The 13,187-nt window shown below is 43.4% G+C and overlaps 1 protein-coding gene across 1 annotated transcript in view; it reads right to left on the bottom strand.

The window, feature by feature from the left end:
• The window catches only part of KIRREL3 (kirre like nephrin family adhesion molecule 3), a gene marked incomplete at its 5' end in the record, with an annotated part of 170,871 nt that overhangs the window by 143,088 nt on the left and 14,596 nt on the right, over positions 1-13,187 (bottom strand). The window lies entirely within an intron of this gene.

Genomic DNA, 13,187 nt, shown 5'->3' on the forward strand with positions numbered 1-13,187 from the left:
AAAAGAAACACAGAGGAAGAAAAATGCTACTTTACACAGGAGATTGGCTGTCAGGCAATGGAACAAAGTATAGCACGTGGGAGGGAGGGATAAAAATTCAAGATTATGCTCAATGTTTGCATCCAAAATTAATGTTCATTTCCTTGCACCTTTCTCTCAATACACTTACTTTAATTTTGCCTAGTATGCTCTTTTTCTTTTCCTATATTATTTATTTCAATTTTAGTTTTTGCAAGCAATATTCCTAGCATGATACAGTTTGGAACATCATTTCTAGGGTCACAGAAGCCTATATGGAGACATGGGGTTACAGATAGGAACTTCAGGGTTACTGGTGGGGTCTTTGGTTAGCCATATGCGGACCTGCTTGGGAAGTTCTGGAACCATCTGTCTAGATCAGGGCCACACAGAGAACCAGGAAGGCAGAGGCATCCCCCATTCCTATATAAGCTCTGAATTTGAACTGAACTCCTCTGCTTAAGCAATGGCAGAGAAGTTTCCCTGAACTGGAGAAATAAAAATTCCAACTGGGACAGTGTAGTCCAAAAAGGACCAGTGGCAATGGGGCTCTTCCCCACCCAGTTCTCAAGCACCTTGGTCCCTGTATGTAGAATACACTTGTGTGTTTCACTGTTTCGATTTACTGATAACAATTGGTGTGGGAGGAGGTGATGAAGGGAGCGATCATGGTGCAGAAAGAAGGGGAGAGACAGGGAAACCACGGCAATTAGAGACAGTGTGGCTTTGTAGCTAGAGTGCTGGTCTGGGACTTGGAAAATCCGGCTTCCAAATGGAGCTTCTGGACTCCACTTGGGCATGAAGCTCGCTGGCTGGCTGGCTGGCTGGCTGGCTAAGTCACTGACTCTCACCAGGACATTGTTGTGAGGATAATATGGAGCAGAGGTGCACCTTGTAAGCCAGTCTGGGTTCCTTGGGACAGGCAAATGCAGGGATATCTAAGTTACCTTAGTTGGCCTGAGACTGTTGGGGCTAAAGGCCTGTGGTGAGAGGTGAATGCTTTGCTGATCTCCTTGAAGGCTTGAGAAGGAGAGTCAGAGTGAAAGGGGTTGAGTGTCTTCCATGAATCCTGGGTAAGAGGTAAGCAGGATATCTGAGAGGAATACAGTGACTTTGGTGCAAGGCCTGTGCGTAAAGGCCCACAGCTTTAGTAAGGGAGCTGCATACATGATAAGTCAGGTGGATAAAAAAGGAACTTGTTCCTAAGTGTTTCCACAAAGGTGGAGCAGTGGATTGTGTCCCAGAGCTTTTGGAGAGGTGCTTCTCTCCCTCCACACTCTTCGTTTGGCTGGCTTATACCTTGGGCTATAGACTTTTTTTCCCCAGACTCCTGGTGGTCAGTTAGTAGTAACGGTGCTTATTACTCTTAACTGTTAGATTGTCAATTGATTTTGTTGTTGACGTTGTGGCTGTTTCTGTGGTTGTTCTTATGGATTTAATAAACTGCCCCAAAGAGCATGTTTGGTAGAAGGATATAGTAGAATATCTATATGAACAAAGTAGAAATATTAAATATTATTGTTATAAATTGGATCATACATTAGCATAACAGTGCAGTTCCATGCATATTTACTCAGAATGAGCTACAATTTGTTTGGTAGGATTTACTCCCAAAGCAATGTGCTCAGGCTTGTAGTCTTAGGCAAGCATCTTCTTGGTATATGCAGGCATCACCTCAGCCAGTATTTATTTATTTGTGACACATTAATTTGTTTGATTCTTCTTCCACCTGCTTTTTTCCTTTTTGCAAGACTCCCAAAGCACCTTACACAGTCTGAGAGAGGTTAAAGTGACTGAAAGTCTATTGATTTCTTGATCAGGTAAAGACTAGAACCCAGATCACCAAAGTCCCAGTCTAACACTCAGACCATTACACCAATAAAAATAGCACTAGCAATTATAAGACCAAAATTAAAACAAAAGCTTAATGAAAGTTAAGAGAAACCAGAGTTATTTTCAAGCACAACAAGAAGTGCACCAAATAACATCAACACCAATTAAAACCTCTTTCAGCAGCAGACCAACAGACCAGACAAAGGCAAACTCAAACAAAAGCACTTTGCTCTGCTGGAGAAAGAACAAGGGAGAAAGCAGGAAGTTCCTGAGCCTGCGGGCAGCCACAGAGAAGGCCCCTGGTTTATTGAAAGAATCTGAACTAGTGCTCAGCTCAGGGGCATATGAAGTGATATCGCTTGTGCTAGTTCCTCAGAGAATCAGCAGCATTTCTTTCTTCCAAAAGTGTTTCTCTAGCCCTCTAGTCAATGCCTACAGAGTCATAGGATACATTGGATTCCCAGATCTCCAGGTTCCTCCAGGTCCCTCACTCCTCACAGCCGGTGCAGAAGGACCTGTGCTGGCTGATTCTCCCAGGTTGGAAAGTCAACCTTAGAGAGTAGGAAAGAGGACAGTGCACAGGTGGGGAGAAGATTGGAAGCACAAGGTGTCCTGATGGCACTTGAACCTCTTTCTCTCTCCCTCCAGAACACCACAACTAGATGGCTGAAAATGGCCATCTGGCTGTATGGCCAACGGGAGGAATAGGGAGCTGGAGACTAACCCTGCTGCTTCCCCCACTCTGCACTGGGTGCTTATAAGCCTCTGAGTTAGGCGCAGCAAAACAGCAAATGGTAGAATCATAGAGCAGTAGAGTTGAATGGGGCAGAGTAGGCCTTCGGGTCCAACTTCCAGCTCAGTGTAGGACTTCAAGTTAATAAACCATGCCTCTCCATAGGATTATGCCCTTTATTCCTCAGTAATCATCACTAGTTCTTGCACAACCTTGACAAGAAGACAGCTCTCTATCACTAGAGGGTGCAAGTTCTGAGCAGGTCTGGGTTCCAGCATCTCACTTTCTCTTCGCTTTTTCTTCCCAGTCTAACTTTGCTTACTAGAGATTGAGCATTCTTTCCAACAGTTCTACTGGCCAGATGGAGAAGACACCTCTTTTGTTTGTCCAGCTGGCCATCTGCTTCTCATGAATATTAATCAGGCAATTCAACAGTGCCTTCAGTCCCTCGCCTGCTGTGGAGTCAGAGTCCTTAAAGGTGTTACAGATCTCTTGAATGTGTGAATAGGGGGTGGGAAGAGAAGATGGTGCTACAGGAGGAGGCTGGCTGCTAAGAGTTCTGTAGCTTGCATTCAAAAGATTGCAAATTATTCATGATCCACCTGGGCCTTTTGCTGAGAAATGCCAATACTCCTGACCTGAGCAGAAGGCACAGGAAACCAATAGTTTCTACCCATTTCTCCAGCAACTGGCTATGATCTCATGGGTTTTAAGAAATCGGACATGATTTAAATATACATTATCAAAAGTGCATACTATTAAAGAGTAAAGTTTTGGAATGCAGATGCTCTGTGAATTTTCTTCTACTCTTGCTCAAGTTTGAAACTGCAGACAGGTTATGTTCACATGATTCAAACATAAATGAAATTCTCTACATCCACACATTTCAGAAATCTTGACTAAGCAGAAACAAAGTTACAGGAGTTATGAGGGTAACAAAGGGAAGGTCTTGTGAGCTTCCTGGAAACATCTGTTTAGTAAGTGTTGGAGACCTGATACAGAACCTGACAAGCCTCACTTATATTCTTCATAGCACTGTATTAAGGATAAATCCTGCACCCTTGGCTACATTTTGCAAACAGACCATATGTTGTTTCAGGCTATTTGAGCTGGAAAATGCAAAGAAGCGGAGGTTGTTAATGTGCCACTAGTCAACCCAAATGGTTATTTCCTTAACATCCAGTTTTCTGAAGTATCAGTAAGAAGTATTCTTTTAAAAAACTGTGTGTCAAGAAATTCGGCTGAACAAATAAGTAAAAATGTCTGGTCAGCTAAATGAGTTCTCTGAACACAATATAGCAAAGACATCAGTTTTGATTACTGGACTCATTTTCATGAACATGTTGTTGGATATGATATCTGAAATTCATTGACAAAAGACAAGATATGAGAGGCAAAATTCTCTAGACATCCTAATATAAACCAGAAGACATGTTAAACAATTTAAAAAGCAAATACACACAACTCTGTAATGAGAGTTTTAAACCAGCACATGTCTCCTTTGATGGATCCTTTTCTTTATTGATTTGTCTTCTTTAGAATTTTTGCATATATGCCTTGGAAATCTAGTATTTTGCAAGGGAAATATTTCATTACATATGCTCATTTCATAGGATTCACTAACCAAGCTGAAAACACATCCAGTGTTCACTGTAGGTGTGTGTTAGAGACCCAGAGATAGTTCAGAGTCTACTGGTAGGTTCTTATGTGATTTCTGGTAGATCAACTAGGATTTCCAAACCTAGTTTTTTGGCACTAGCAACAACTAAGAGACCCCAAGCCAGACCAGCTTCAGTGGGGAATAAAAACAGCTTTGGATTCTGTATGAAGAACCTCCAAGTTCAAGTTTGCCACTGAAAATGTATTTCTGGGCATACAGATGCGTAAAGACATCCCTGTTTCCTATTTCCAAGGATTCAGTGTGAAAGGAAGACCCTTCAAATAAATGCTCATGGGATATGTATGGCTTATCCCTCCCAGTCACTAGTTTGAATGGACCTTGGGTTTCTAGTGAAAAGCAAAGTAGATTCTGAAAAAGTCTCCTAACTTCTTTTAAAAAACCAGTTTAATGGTGGGTGCAAGAAACTCTATTTTCTAGGGAATTTCTTCCACCATGACACATTTTTTTTCATTGAGGAACCATACAATCGTCCAGGTTTCAGTAGGAAAGAGATTGGCGGAAGCTTTAGCTAGTCCTGGTGAAAATGGTGGCGCTCCAAAAGGGAGATGGATGGAAGACAGAAAATAAATAACTTGGATGGCAGTCGACAATGTGGGTTGTGATCAGCCATCCTCCTTTGGCTCCAACTTCATAGAGCTGTTGGTATTTTACCAAGCCAGGATTCCTGCTTTGTTGGGAGGGCAGCCATCTGCCTTTTGCCTGGGAAATTATGATGAGAAATTATAGGTATTTTCAATTTACCCTAATCTCATTTTAAAGTGTGCAATCCAAATTACAATAAAGGCAGGCACATGTTGGAATATAAATGGAATGTGGTCCTATAACAGCCCCAAGATATATAGCAGAGTCCTAATTCATTTGCAGGCATCCTGACACTTTCCTATTGTTAGACAACAACAGCTAATCACCTTCCTTTGTAAAGTATGAATCACACTTCTTTTAGTTGCTTCCCTATTGCTATGCTTAAGCTGTACCGAAGGATCTTCTTGTATCTTAAAAGAGCAGGGTCCCTTTTGCTCTTTAACTTGCTTATTTAAGAAGAAGATTAATAATAATGAATACATGCTTTTGATCTTCCATTTGCAAATGGAATCACACTTTCTAATGATCTGGCAATGGCATGCCAAAGATTCCCCACCAGAAATAAAGTCCAATTTATATAAATTTACATAAAAGATCCTTCAGTGTAATGCAAGTCCACTTGGTTGCAATTGATAATTCATGGCTGGCTTTTTGTAATTAGTTTGAATTATCTAGTCTGCTCGGCTCAGCCTCATAAAAAAAAAGCATGTCCTGATCTGCCAGTTGTCATAGGACACAGGGCCATTGTGTTCCAAACTTCAAATACTTTGAAACAGACTTTTCTTTTGCCTAGAATTAAAATGAGAGCTGCGACTCTTTCCCCTATCTGGAGACTTTTAAGAAGGTGAAAAGTGTCAAAGCTATCCCTGCTTATGGAGCCAAAGGCAGTTCTCCACAAAGTGGTGCAGCTAGGTAATTTAGAGGCTGGGCTGAAGGTGCAATTTTACATGTCTGGAGATAGAAAAAGGGCCTTCAACTCCCATAGTGCCACAGCCTGCCTTCCAAGGGGGACTGTTGAGATGGCTGTGTGTAATACTCAAATTGTGAAGCACAAAATCCAACATTTCTCTCTCTCTCTCTCTCTCTCCTCCTTTCCACCTACATTCCAGGCTTCACAACTGCTTTTATATTCCTGGCATGTCAAAGCAAAACAAACAAAAAAAGCTTGCCAACCCTGACTGAGAGAGAGAGAGAGAGAGAGGTTGATTCTGTGCATGTGCTGTACTTTCACAGTTTAAACTCAAATCTTAGCACCATCATGATGTTATAGAATAAGGAATTGCTTCTGCTGTCACACTTACTTGGCAAGCAGCACCACTCTCATGTAAAAAATGATAATTTATATTAAAATAAATTGAATAAAATGAACACCTGGACATGCCAAGCTGGCTGGTCCCTGACTCTAAACTGTTTTAGAAAATATGACTATGAACAGCAGGCTGTGGCTAAGCAGCTTCTGCTTCAGTTGGCTTCTTTCCACTGTCCTCATTATTTGCTGCACTCTGGGGAGTCATTAGGGGCCTTCTGAGCTGGGGGGTCCTGGGCATTAGACCTGAGGTCCAGTCCTAGCTGTTCCACTGCCCTAGCTGTTCAGAAGAAAATGTCTTCTGAAGCAAAAAGGAGGCCCCATGGCCTCCCAGGGAAAGGTGCTCCCCAGTGCTTGTGGAGCCACTGATAAGCTCCTATCTTTCATCCTCATCAAACTCTAGGAAGGGATGCAGAGAAGGGCCATTGGAATTTAGGGACTGGGCGAGTTAGAAGATGAGGAGGCAGTCCCTCAATTATTCTGGACCTATCCATTTAGGATCTTGAGGGCAATCACCAACACCTTGAATTGTGCCTACAAACAAATCTGCAAACATTGCAGGATAGACAATGGAATATAGTCACTTCTCCACTGACATTCTTGCTACAGCAATCATGACCAGCATGAATCTTCTAATGACTCTTCAAAGGCAGAACCATGGAGAACCCATCACAGCAACTAAGTCCTGTAGTATGTTACCATAACCAGCTGTGACTTCCTCGGGGGTGGATGGAGCAGAAACATCCAGTCTACATTTGTTGAGAGTCTGGGCTCACGGTAAATGTTCTTGTGACATATTCTGCCTCCTGAAATAGCTGAAACTGTCGCTAGTGCCATAGAGAGGGGCTGTGGCTCAGTGGTAGAGCATATGCTCTGCATGCAGAATATTCTGGTCCAGTCCCTGGCGTCTCCTGCCTTTAACCCTGGAGGGCTGCTGCCAGCCAGTGTCAACAATACAATGGCCTGACACAGTATAAGGAACTTCCAAATGATCTTAGGCTGCCATTTTGTACTTTGTGTGTATGATGATGGTGATGGTGAACTCATCTTCTGTGTTCTGATTTTTGCAGCGTGTCACCTCTCTTTTCAGTCTGCTTGTTTTGTCTGGTTGAGATTAGCTGCCCTTGACAATCTCCTGACTGAAAGAGGGACTCAGAGCTTAATAAACAAATGGAACTTCTCTTTCCGAAATCAGTTAAGTGATCTCTTTCCTTCTCTAATCTGCCCTTCTGACTTACTCAACTGCCATCTTATCCCCTGCTTTGCCAGCACCACTTTAAAGACCACTTTATTGAAGAAGTCCTGTAAGTAGATCTTTAGCTTAGCTCGGACTGGGTGATGACATTTTTATTATATTTTAGAGGCTGCTTTTAGGCATCCTATGCAGAGTGGTGAAGGTTACTTCTGCACTCCTTCTGCAAAACAGCTGGATGGCTGATCCTTTGGAGTGGGAGGGAGAGAGGATAAGGGACTGCTGGGATGCATTTTCCGAGGTGGTGCTCATGACAGTGGAGGAACAGCCAGTGCAGCTCTTCCTGCTCTGGCTGAACACGGTGGAGGAAGCCTTCTCCAAGCGCAGATCCTCCGATCCAGGAGTGCAGCTCTTTGCTGATGTCAGATCTGGGAACCTGAGAAGCCTGTATCCCTCTAGACCAGGGGTCTCAGACTCAACTTACCTGGGGGCCGCTGGAAGTAGAGCCTGGGTGAGGCTGGGCCACATCAAGTAATCCACCACCGCGGTGGGGGTGGGCCGCTCATCCCACATCACTCCCGGAGGCCGGCCCGGGCGCCGCTGGCACTTTGAAGGCCGCAGGGCCCCTCCCCCATGCCCCGCCCATCCTGGCAATTGGATCACGGGCCACGAGTTTGAGACCCCTGACCTAGACCCTGTCCAGGGGTCCTAAACCTGCTCTGTGAGTGCATTTTAGATGATTGTAACATCCCCCTCTGAGCCTACAGTATAAAAAACTAATAAATAAAAATTAAGCAATTTTAACTTTTGAATCCATTTTAATTATGCCTATAAGCTGTCTCAAGTGTTGTTGTTGTTCGCATAGAGGCATGGTGCAAATAAAATCAATCAGTCCATAAGTATCAATGGACCAAGCAAAGTGTTCATCGGGTCCCGAGTGGAGGGCCCAGGGACACCAGTGGCTCAGGGAAGTCTTTCAGGGGACATACAGAAATGGCCCTGATGGCTAAAATGCACGGCACTGGTCCAATTTCAAGAGTTGTCTGCTAAAATATCCTTGCAAATGTGGGTGTCCTGAATGAACTCCAGTTTCTGTCCCAGTCCTTCCTAGAACCTCCATCCACTTATCCAGCTTACCAAGAGTCCTTTCACATTTCCCAGCCCCTCTCGCCTTTTGAAAATAACCCAACACTGTTAACATAAACAGAGGAGTGTTAGCATAGAAGGAAAAAGCTGTGAATGCTCAAAGAAGAGTCAAGAGAAGTGGCAACCTCACTCTGCTCCTTCCTGGCATGCAGGATATGAATTTCCATACAGCCATTGGGCTCTGGCAATATAAATAGTTTATGGCATATCAAACTATTAAACATGATTTTAATCCCACTTGTGATGTTCAGCTCATAATTCACAGGAGGCCTGCTTTGATGTGGCTGGTGAGCGAAAATCACTTTGAACAGATGTTCCAGCTGGTGTCACTTAGCCTTTCTGTTGCAAACCTCAGGTCTCATTTTGGGTTAGGTGGGCAGGAGAGCTGGATTGACACCACTGTTTAATGCCAGGTTAGGGCTGACGGCTGGTGTCTGCGTCTTGATCTCCAATTATTCATTTTAACAAGGTTTTTTTTTACTCATGGCATATGCACATGTTTTCCACCTTAATTTATCCTCATAATGTGATCCAGAAACTAGCAGAGGTGGGGGCTTTACTTCCATGCGATGATGCTTATAATGCTATTGCAAATATCCAGAAACTGGATTTCTGCTAACTCATTTATGTCTCTATTGAGTCGCAAACAAAATAAGTCCCATGAGGATTTAATCTTTAAGGGCTACCTCTTTTCAAACTGAGACCACCAATATTTACCATGGTATACACAGCAGAAGCTGGAACAAGCACACCACAGCCTTTCTTACAGGCCAAAACAGTGATGGCCAACTTCCCTAGCAGCAGCTGGCTGGACCCAGCTGCTTAAGAGTCAGAGCTGATATTCTCATGGCAGAAAGATCAGTGGAACCATCTACTTTCAAGCTTTTGGTTTGGGAAAATATTCTGTCTGAGTTTAAAAAACAAAAAAATTAAAAAGGAAAAAGAATAAGTAGCAGGAGGTATTGCTTCTTATCCAGCAAGCCTGCTTTTATTTCAAAATGTCAAGATGCTCTAAAATCTACACGTCTTTTAATTCCATGTTGTGTGGGCCCTGCCAGTGCAGAAGTGGTATGTGAGGTTTTTTTTTAACATGTTTTTGGCTCAGCCAATGCTACTGTTCAGCTAGGTCCCACAACCCTATCCCAACCAAAAGCAGTGCGCAAAACCTTGCCTCTTATTCAGCTCCCGAGAATAAGCTTCTTCGCCCTTCCTTTCACTTCCAGGTCAGCGGTGGCACTAGAAATTCACATGCCACTTCCAGCCAGAGGTGAGGGCTGGAAAGAATGGCAAAGGGGAACCTGAAAGCAGCCTTTGAGGCAGCTAAAGTTGCACAGACTGCAGTGGCCCTGAACAAAAGCCCATGCATGGAGCCAGATGTTCTCCCAAACTGCATCTCCCTGGGAGTGGAGCATGTTTATTATCCCATTGAGCCACTCTAGTGATGAACAGAGACCAAGGAAAAAGCAACCTATTCTTTCCCCCAGTCCCTGTCCATGGTGCTGAAAAAAGCACAACACTCTTATTCAGAGGTGAACCACTGCCACCTTGACCTTCTGCTGCTGCAGGTGGATGAGTCTCCCCACCCCTGCTATTACTGTACCTGTCTCCTTAAACCATCCACAGCTCCTAAAACTGATAAACCCATTAGAAGCCATTAAAGGCAAAATTCTTTTAATAGCAGGATAAAATATTATTTTTTTTCACACTAGAGTCTACTTAATGGTTCAGAATATAAAAAAGGGACTTGATTGAATCCCTTTTTGGGGCTTCAATTCCCTTTGGAGATTCAGCTCACGTTGCTGGCCTTACACTGTACAGCCATGCTATAATGATGCCTCCAGTTTTGTGTTGTTGTTTTTTCCCTGCATTTGAAGCTGTTGTAACTATTTGCTGGTTGTGAAAAAACCCACACCATTATCTCATTTTATCTTGCCTGCTCTGTCAGGACATGCTATGAACAACCTGAGAGGCTGTTAATCTTCCAGTAGAAAAGTTGGAAGTTTTAAGTGGTGCATTTTCTGCTGCCCTCGAATTTGTTCAGCCAGATTTTAATTGGAACCACAAAAGCATCTGGCTTGTTTATACTGAATGTTCTGCAATTGCAAATGGTTAGTAAATACAGATGCAGGAATTTGTGAATGCAGCTGAAGACAGGCCAGGGGAGAAGGAGGAGGGGAAAATCAGGCCGTGTTTGACAGCAGCAACACAAACAAGATGGAAGGAAGGCAGAAGTGTCTTGTGGAGTTCCTTAGGCTGCCTCTTTAGTATGAGAAGCTTCCTTGACTAAATCAGTATACACTGCAAAAATGTGATAGCTTCACTCTTCTGGGAAGCTAAATGAGACAAGGAAAAGCAGCAGAAAGGCAAAGGGTGTTTTCAGACACTGTAGGAAAGAGGAAACAGAAATGTACATCGTGACAGCATCTATTTATCCGAGAGAGGTGATTGAACCTCCTTTTAGTATGGGCATTAAAAAGTCCTCCAGTGGTTTCCTAATACTTATGGTACTTACAATTACTCTTAGATTCATTTTGATTTGGGTCCTGGTCTTTATTTGGAAGAGAAATTTCTTTGGCCATTCTGTGGTATGGCCATTGCAGGAATGCAAACATGCTGGTTCTCCTGGATCTTGCAGTGGCTCGCAATACTGTCAAGCATGTTAGCCCTCAGAATAGGATGCAGTCACTATGGAGGAGGGAATACCTGGCAGTAGTTACAGGCCTACATGGACATTTCAGAAGACTGTGCTGGAAGATGACTTCTGGAACCCTTGGAGGTCATGCTTTGGGATTCTGCAAGGTTCTATACTTTCTCTCAGGCTATTTGCTACCTACAAAGAGTCAAGGTGGAGAATTGATCTGAGGCATAACCAGTATGCAATGACACCCAGTTTTGCCTGTGATTTGCATCAGAAGCTGTGCCTGTCCTGCTTGAACATGGGCAACTGCCAAGGAGAAAGACCTTTGGATAAAGGCTCACCAAAGCCTTCCTAGAGAGGGCTGCCTGTGGTCTTTTCAGCACTAGGTGAAGAACTTCCCATGCTTTTAAAATACTAACCATTAACTGCCCTTCTTGATTTAAATGTCTGAGCCTATATTTGTGTGTGTGGGGTGGTGGTGGTGCTAAATTGCATTGTCATATGTTATGTTTCCTTTGGATTGTGTAGCTTTATGTTCTAGTCTATTTAAATACTTGTGATGTTTGTTCTAGTGAATGCTTTTTATGGAGAGGAATAAAATGTCGCAAATAAAATAAACTGATAATTCTAGGGACAGACAGAAAAAACCCACTCTGTTAGGTTGAAATTTAGTCTTTTATTTCTTTTCTCGATCATGACTGGAATAAGACTGATGAAGACCATGGGGCAGTTATGCTTCCTGACATATGTACACCAGAGGTTCAGGAGTTCTGAGATGTTGAAATTCATAGCATTACCCATGACCAGGCTGCTTCCTGCAGCTATTAGAACTAGAGGAGCAGTTGGTCTGAATGAGCACTGTAAGAATGAAGAGGGTTGCATATACCAGTAACAATGGTAAGCTGGCCTTGTTAATATAAGTCTCCAAAGTTTCTCCACACCTTCCCGGTTTCTAGTAATTTCTTCCACTGAAGGCAAGTAGATTGTGTTCCGTTGATTTAATTGGTACAGTGACTACACTGTGCTTGTATTTTACAGGAGGTTACCAAAGGAAATGTCTGGGAAGGGGAATAGAGAGAAACCAGCATACATGACTGCTCTGTTCTCTTGAGAAACCCATCATTCCTACTATGCTTGAGCAAAGGTACATGGGGTTTGGTGGCTACTGATGTAGCTTTTAATGCAGTATGTTCAGAACTTTAGACAGAACTGCAGGTGCCGATCCAGGGAAACAGGACCGGGGAGACCAATTCTACAGCTAGGTAAGAAAAGTTACTTCAGCAATGACTTGCTGGCAGGGTTTTATAGCATGGCCAGGAAATTCCCTCTGGGAAGTTGGCCTTCTTAAGTGCTGCATCTCATTCCTAAAGGGCCACTGCCCTTTTCCTGCAGTTGCTGGGTCCTTCTAAGTGGTGAGAGTTTGGAGAGTGAGGAGGAGTTTAGAGAATGCTTCCCAGGACCTGGAGTAATTTGAGCTGCACTCCTTGCAGTTAGAAGTCAATGATGTCCCTAAGGGATTGTGTGGACAGGTGCAGGATCCAAGGTAGAAGGTCCCACTTGCAATGTCCCAGGAACTGGTTTTCCTCAGCTTTGCTGCCACTGGAAGTCCTGGTCTCAAAGGGCTTTTGGTCCTGAGCCATGATGATTGGCAAGTGGATAGGGCACCCAAGAAATGGATGCTGACTCTTCAGCATCACTGCCAAGACCATCCCAGGCTACTTGTCAATACTGTGGGATAAAAGATGAGCTCTTGGGGCATCCTTTAAGAATCAAGGTATGCACTGTGGGGATCTTATATAGACATAAGTGTTCTGTCTAACTGGTGTTATAGCTGGGATCTAAGAAAGAACTAGGCATTTTCTCAGGATGCAATTACATCCCACCTTCATGCTGTCACAATCAGAGTCACCCCCTCATCTTTTAAAAAATTCTTTCACACCGCCTCATTCACAACTCAGCTCTCAGTAATACACCTATGTTTTCCGCAAACACAATTCCCAGGTTTATGTCTCTTGTTCTAGACTGGTTTCTTACTAACCATGCTAAGACATCACTGTG

This window comes from Varanus komodoensis, unplaced genomic scaffold (genome assembly GCF_004798865.1).
Source record: "Varanus komodoensis strain SLA01 unplaced genomic scaffold, ASM479886v1 scaffold30, whole genome shotgun sequence".
Lineage (NCBI taxonomy): Eukaryota > Metazoa > Chordata > Lepidosauria > Squamata > Varanidae > Varanus > Varanus komodoensis.